At 49.6% G+C, this 7,255-nt stretch overlaps 1 pseudogene; it reads left to right on the top strand.

Moving 5' to 3' along the window:
• The first annotated feature begins 3,543 nt into the window (after positions 1–3,543).
• On the top strand, positions 3,544–7,019 carry LOC121711172 (annotated as a pseudogene).
• The last annotated feature ends 236 nt before the right edge of the window (positions 7,020–7,255 follow it).

Here is a 7,255-nt window from a genome sequence, read left to right as displayed (position 1 = left end):
CCCACGTCTGAGGCATCCACCTCGACAACGAACTGCCGGTCTGAATCCGGCATCTGGAGGATGGGGGCAGTGGTGAACCGGGCCTTGAGGGTATGAAAGGCTGTGTTGGCCTCTGGGGTCCAGAAAAAGGGGTGTTTGATGCTGGTCAGAGCTGTGAGGGGAGCGGCGACGGAGCTGTAGTTCCGGATGAATTTCCGGTAGAAATTGGCAAAACCGAGGAATTGCTGCAGCTTCTTCCTATTCCCCGGAACTGGCCAGGAGGTAACTGCCGAGACCTTTGCGGGGTCCATCTGGATATTGCCTTCAGCGACGATGTATCCCAGGAATGACACAGTCTGAGCATGGAACTCGCATTTCTCCGCCTTGACATAGAGAGAGTTCTCCAGGAGCCGTCGAAGAACCAGCTGGACATGACGGGTGTGTTCGGACAGAGTTCTGGAGAAAATTAAGATGTCGTCCAGGTACACGAAGACGAATTTATTCAGCATGTCCCGCAGCACATCATTCACCAGCGCCTGGAATACCGCTGGGGCGTTGGTGAGGCCAAATGGCATTACCAGGTACTCATAATGGCCGGTGTGGGTGTTGAATGCTGTCTTCCACTCGTCACCCTCCCTTACTCGCACTAGGTGGTAAGCATTTCTAAGGTCCAGTTTGGTGAAAATAGTGGATCCCTGGAGCAATTCAAAAGCAGAGGTGAGTAAAGGCAGAGGGTACCGGTTCTTCACTGTGACATCATTCAGACCTCGATAATCAATGCAGGGGCGAAGAGAACCATCTTTCTTTCCCACAAAGAAGAACCCGGCACCAGCAGGAGAGGAAGACGGGCGGATGAGTCCAGCTGCCAGGGAGTCCCTGATGTAATCCTCCATAGTTTTTCTTTCAGGAGGGGATAGTGAGTAGAGGTGACCTTTGGGTGGAGCAGTCCCAGGGAGGAGATCAATGGCACAGTCGTACGGACGGTGTGGGGGCAGAGATGTGGCTTTGGTCTTGTTGAACACCTCTCGGAGGCCATGGTAACATTCAGGGACATTAGAAATGTCGTGGGCAATGCTGGGGGGTACTGAGCCGGGGGGCAGCGAGGCAGCACGCAAACAGGTCAGGTGGCAGGCATTTCCCCACTCTTTCACAGTTCCGGAGGCCCAATCGAGGTGAGGATTGTGGAGACGGAGCCAAGGGTAGCCCAGGATTAGGGGTTGGCCTGGAGAGCTGAGCAGGTGGAAGCGGATGGTCTCTCGGTGGTTTCCTGACACCATCATTGAGATGGGGGCTGTGATGCTGGTAACTGTGCCAATTGCGTGACCGTCCAGGGCCCGGGCTGGAACAGGAGTGGACAAGCGATGGCTTTCCAAGCCCAGCTGACGAGCAAGTCCTGTGTCAATAATGTTTGCTTCTGCACCAGAGTCCACCAGGGCTGCCAGGGTGTGGGTGGAATCAGACAGGTGAAGACAGACTTGGATGAGGGGTTTACGGCTGATGGAGGGCTGAATGTTCATTGAGCTCATCCGGATTCCTCCTACATCTGGTGAGCTCCGGCTTTTGCTGGACAGGTGGCGACTCGATGACCATCACCACCACAGTACAGGCACAAGTTGGAGGTGATGCGTCGCTGGCGCTCTGCAGGGGTTAGGGAGGTGCGGCCGATCTCCATCGGTTCAGACTGGTCCGGCTGGCTAGATGGTGTGGCAGGTGCGGACAGAAGGGCAGTTGGGACACTCCGTGTGCTGGTGGATGGACTCTGGCGCCCTCTCTCATGACGGCGGGCCTGGATCCTGCGGTCGATGCGGACAGCCAGAGCAATGGCTTCATCAAGAGTGGGGGGTTGATCATGGGAAACCAGCTCGTCCTTTATGTAGTCCGCCAGGCTGTGGAGGAAAGCATCCACCAATGCTTCCATGTTCCAGGAGCTCCGACTTGCCACGGTTCGAAAGTCGATGGAGTAATCCGCAACAGTCCTTCTGCCTTGGCGAATACTCATCAGGATCCGAGATGCCTCGGCTATTGTGGATTCCAAATCGAATACCTTGAGCATCTCCTCTGCGAATAGGTTGAAGGTTGCACATGCTGGGGTCTGGCGCTCGAACTCCGCCGTTCCCCAGAGTCGAGCTCGGCCCGTCAGGTGAGTGATCACGTAACCGACCCTCGCCCCTTCAGTGGCAAAAGTCCTGGGTTGCAGGGTAAACTGGACACGGCAGCTCGTCAGGAACGCCCGTACCTGGGTTGGGTCGCCGCTGAACCGCTCTGGATTGCCGATCCTGGGTTCTGGGGCTCCGGCAGCCACGGTAGCAGTGGACTGGGCAGGAGACTCGGGTGCTGGGCCGGTGAGCAGGCTGGCTGGGGCTGGGCCGGTGGGAGCAGGCAGAGGAGAAAGGTTGGTGAGAAGTTGAATGATCATTGCAAGTTGTTGCTGTTGCTGCTGGAACTGCTGACGCTGGCTCAAGCCGGCTTGAAGTAGGGAGGCAATGTCAGCAGTGTTGCGGTTTACCTCTCTCTCTGTCTCTTCCAGGCGTTGCATGGCGGTGGGTGGTTCTGGTTCGTCGGTTTCCATGCTGGTTCGACCGTGCGCTGGGTCCATGTTTGGTCAGATCGTACTGTCAGACACCAAACAGGACGAGGACCACAAAAGCGTCACGTTCAAAAGTTTATTTAAGGGTTGGGGGTTTCAGGGGTTCCGGGGGGGGGTACAGGAGTTCCAAGAGTCTGCGTGTGTGTGTTCCCCCAGTAGCCGAACAGCGATGGCAGGAGTTGGATGATCCGGGAAGTCCTGGGGGAAACACACACACAACAGCAATTGAAACGAAGCAGCAGTACAGTCAAGGACTAGGCGGTATTCGTAGAAGAGGGACGGAAGGCAGGTCAAGATTACCGGGGCTGGAGAACACAGAAGTAGTCGAGCGGGTCCGGGATCACAGGCAAAGAGTCAGAGGCGTTTTCAATAAACAGGCAGGTAACTGGTGCTGGTTGCAGACGATCTGACAAGTGTGGACTGAAAAGCAAGGCTTTATATAGAGGGCATGATGAGTGGTGAATGCAGTGCAGCTGGTAGGTAACGAGGGTGAGGCAGAGCAGAGCAGGAACAGGTGGAGGTCATCAGACTTCAATCAGCACGTGTTACCAGGCAGAGAGAGAGCTCATGACAATTGCCTTGCTAACCGTATTGAAAATGACCGGAAAGTGGCGGTGTTGCTAAGTGTAATGGGTGCAAAGACCTACAACCTGCTAAGGAGTTTAACAGCACCACAAAAGCCAGCACAGAAATCGTTTAAGGACATAACTAAATTGCTACAGGATCACTTTAACCCGAAACCACTCATCATTGCAGAGAGATTCAGATTTCATAAACGTGACCAGCAAAAGAACGAGTCAATATCGAACTACATGGTGGAACTCAGGAAGCTAGCAGAACATTGCCAATTTGGCGCGAGCTTGTCCGAGGCACTTCGAGATAGGCTAGTGTGCGGCATGCATAATGAGAGCATACAGAGACGGCTCCTGACTGAAAAAGACTTGACATTAGCAAGGGCATTAGAAATTGCGGTAGCTATGGAAACTGCATCAAAGGAAGGTATGCTATTGCAAAAGAAAGTTTCAAATGAGTGCACTGTCAACGAGGTTACAGCTAAACGCCCAGTGAAAAGAGCTGTATGCTATAGATGTGGAAAAGACTCCCATGACCAAGCAGACTGTTGGTTTCGTGATAAAGACTGTAGACTGCAAACGGAAAGGACACATACAGCGAATGTGTAGAATGAAACAAAATGAGGGAAGGCACAGAGAAAAGAAAAAGGATAAAAGAGTGCACGATATGAATGACACAGACACAAGTGGATCAAACTCAGATGTGGACACAACTCTGGCGCACATAGAACTCAACTCTATGACAGACAGTGACAGACAAATAATATGGGTGACCCCAGAAATTGAAGGAAAAACATTAAAGATGGAACTGGATACCGGGTCTGTGCTTTCACTCATATCACTGAAGGAGTACAAAGAAAAGTTAGCAAATTTGAAACTGAAACGTACAGCAGTGTTACTGAAAACATATACATGAGAAAAGGGGGTGCCAGCAGGAAAAATTAAAGTGAAGGTGAAATATGAAAGCAAAAAGAAAATTCTGGATTTGTATGTGCTACCACGTGGAGGTGTTCCGTTATTTGGACGCGATTGGCTACAAATGATTCAGCTCAACTGGCAGTCCATTAAGGCAATGCAGGTCAGCCCGAATAGAAGCAACGCAGCTATACAGGAAAAGTTGAACCTCCTACTATAGCATGCAGCGCCATTGTTTCAAGACGGCATTGGAACCCTTAAACAGATTAAAGCACACCTCACAGTGGATGAACATGCACTGCTCAAGTTCTTGAAAGTTCGTCCTGTCCCCTTTACGTTGCGGCCTAGTTGAGACAGAACTGAAAAAACTCGAAGACCAGGGCATTCTGTCCAAAGTTGAATGGTCAGACTGGGCAACACCAATTGTACCCGTAGTGAAGAACAATGGTGCAATAAGGCTATGCGGTGACTTTAAAGTGACAGTCAATCCAGTTTTACATGCAGACCAGTACCCATTGCCGCGCATAGATGACATTTTTGCATCGTTAGCCGGTGGGCAACATTTTTCAAAGATTGACTTGGCCCAAGCTTACCTGCAAATGGAAATGGATGCAGCATCAAAGAAATATCTCACAATTAATACCCAAAAAGGCCTTTTTCAGTACAATAGGCTAGTGTTTGGGGTTGCGTCTGCCCCTGCAGTGTGGCAGCGTGCTATTGATGGTCCTACAGGTCCTACAGGGCATTGCCGGCACGCAGGGCTACTTGGATGATATAATCGTAACAGGCCAGGACGATTGCTCTCATCTTGCTAATCTGGAAGCAGTCCTAACTAGACTAGCCGAATGTGGACTGAGAGCCAATAAGGACAAATGTGAATTTTTCAAAGACTCCATTGAGTACTGTGGACATATAATTGATAAAGAAGGCCTCCACAAATCACAGGACAAAATTGACGCTGTACTGAAAGCACCTAAGCCCTGTAATGTAACTCAGGTTCGCTCATTTTTGGGACTGATAAATTATTATCACAAATTTTTACCAAATCTGTCGACGGTACTCCATTCGTTGCACAACCTTCTGCAAACAAAGGCAACCTGGAAATGGACTACACACTGTGACTTGGCATTCAAGACTGCAAAGGAACTGATAACGTCCAAAAAGGTCTTGACTCACTACAACCCGAACTTACCGCTTCGCTTGGCGTGCGATGCATCGCCATATGGCATCGGTGCTGTCCTCTCCCACAAAATGCCAGAGGGCTCAGAACGTCCTATAGCCTTCGCCTCTAGGTCCTTAAGTGCTGCGGAAAAGAATTATGCACAAATTGATAGAGAGGGATTGAGCCTTGTCTGGGGGGGAAGAAATTGAACCAATATTTGTATGGGAAACGCTTCACATTGTATGGGAAACGCTTCACAGACCACCAACCCCTAGTGGCCATTTTTAACCCAAGAAAATCTATTCCGACAATGACAGCAGCACGCTTACAAAGATGGGCATTGTTCTTAGGTGGACATGACTATGTGATTGAGTACAAGGGAACGACACAGCATGGAAATGCTGATGGACTCTCACGATTGCCATGTAAAACAGAAGACAATACATCTTCAGATCCAGCAGAGATGTTTAATTTGACCCACATGGAGAACTTACCTGTCAACAGTGCACAGATCAAACAAGAGACCAGCAGAGATCCAACTATGGCTAAGGTCCTTGAGCTTACAGTAAAGGGGTGGCCTGCCAAAAACATAGTGGGCTTACCTGAATACTTCAGTCGACGTGAACAGCTATCCGTGTGTCGCGGGTGCATCATGCGGGTCAGCAGAGTCATAGTGCCACCCAAGCTGCGCTCCAGAGTCCTCGAAGACCTTCATGGGGGACACATGGGGTTTGTAAAGATGGAGAGCCTTGCCAGGAGCTACATATGGTGGCCAGGCATTGATCACCAGATTAAGGACATAGCCAAGACATGCTCTGGATGTCAACTGACACAAAAGCAAGCTCCACTGGCCCCTGTCCACAGCTGGGAGTGGCCAACTGCTCCATGGCAAAGGATCCACGTAGACTATGCAGGGCCATTTCTAGACAGAATGTTTCTTGTTGTTGTTGACGCATATTCAAAGTGGCCAGAAGTTTTCATAGTGAAAAATGCCACATCCACAAAAACAGTTGAAGTGCTTTGCACACTCTTCGCAAGAGCAGGATTGCCTGAGCGACTCATCAGTGACAATGGTAGTCAGTTTACATCAGAAGAGTTCCAATCATTCGTCTGGAAAAATGGAATCAAGCATACAACTGCTGTACCTTACCATCCTGCCACAAACGGGCTTGCTGAGCGCTTTGTCCAGTCGTTTAAGCAGTCAATGAAAACAATGGGCAATGCTCAGATGCCACTGACAGAGAAGATGGCAAAATTCCTACATGCGTACAGAAATACTGACCATGCTACAACTGGTCAGGCTCCCGCTTTACTGTTCATGGGAAGGCGGCTGAGGTCATGTCTAGATGTGCTTAAACCAGACCTTCGCAGAGATGTGACGCAGAAACAGTCCATCAAAGCTGCACCACGTCATGTCAGAAACTTTGTGATTGGACAACAAATGTTGGCAAGCGATTACCGACAGTAAAAACAGAAATGGCAGCGTGGGAAGATCCTGTCAAAGACAGGGCCTCTTACATACACAGTGAGGATTGGACGTGATGTCATCTGGCGACGTCATGTCGATCAACTGCTAGATGCAACAGCTCATCATGCAACACAATGCGACAACACAGAGGATGACACCCCTGTTCATAAGGACTCTGATGAATTCATGTTGCCGGTTTCAGAGACTCCTCCTGATAATGACAACCCCACACCTGCTAGTGTGGACGTCCCCGAGGTTCCTGTTCAGGACCCTGAGCCTCAAGAGAGACGCTATCCTGAGAGAGCTCACCATCCTCCCCAAAGACTGGAATTGTAAAAAAAAAAAAAAAAAAAAGAGCTATGCATTGTCATTGTCTCATGTTTAATGTTGATGTGTGTGTTAGTGTTTTAAGTGTTCAGCATTAATGTGTGATGTAGAGTTGTGTAAGACCTAGTGTAGTAACTAATGGGTTAATTATCAGTAACAGGTTATGAGTTTTCCATTAGATAGTTATGGATATGATATGTCTGTTATATGAGATGGACATCAATGCTGCAAAGGAGGAATTGTTA

Source organism: Alosa sapidissima, chromosome 6 (genome assembly GCF_018492685.1).
Source record: "Alosa sapidissima isolate fAloSap1 chromosome 6, fAloSap1.pri, whole genome shotgun sequence".
NCBI classification, from domain to species: Eukaryota; Metazoa; Chordata; class Actinopteri; order Clupeiformes; family Clupeidae; genus Alosa; species Alosa sapidissima.
Note: the sequence above shows the minus strand (reverse complement) of the source record. Positions and strands in the feature narration are given on the sequence as shown.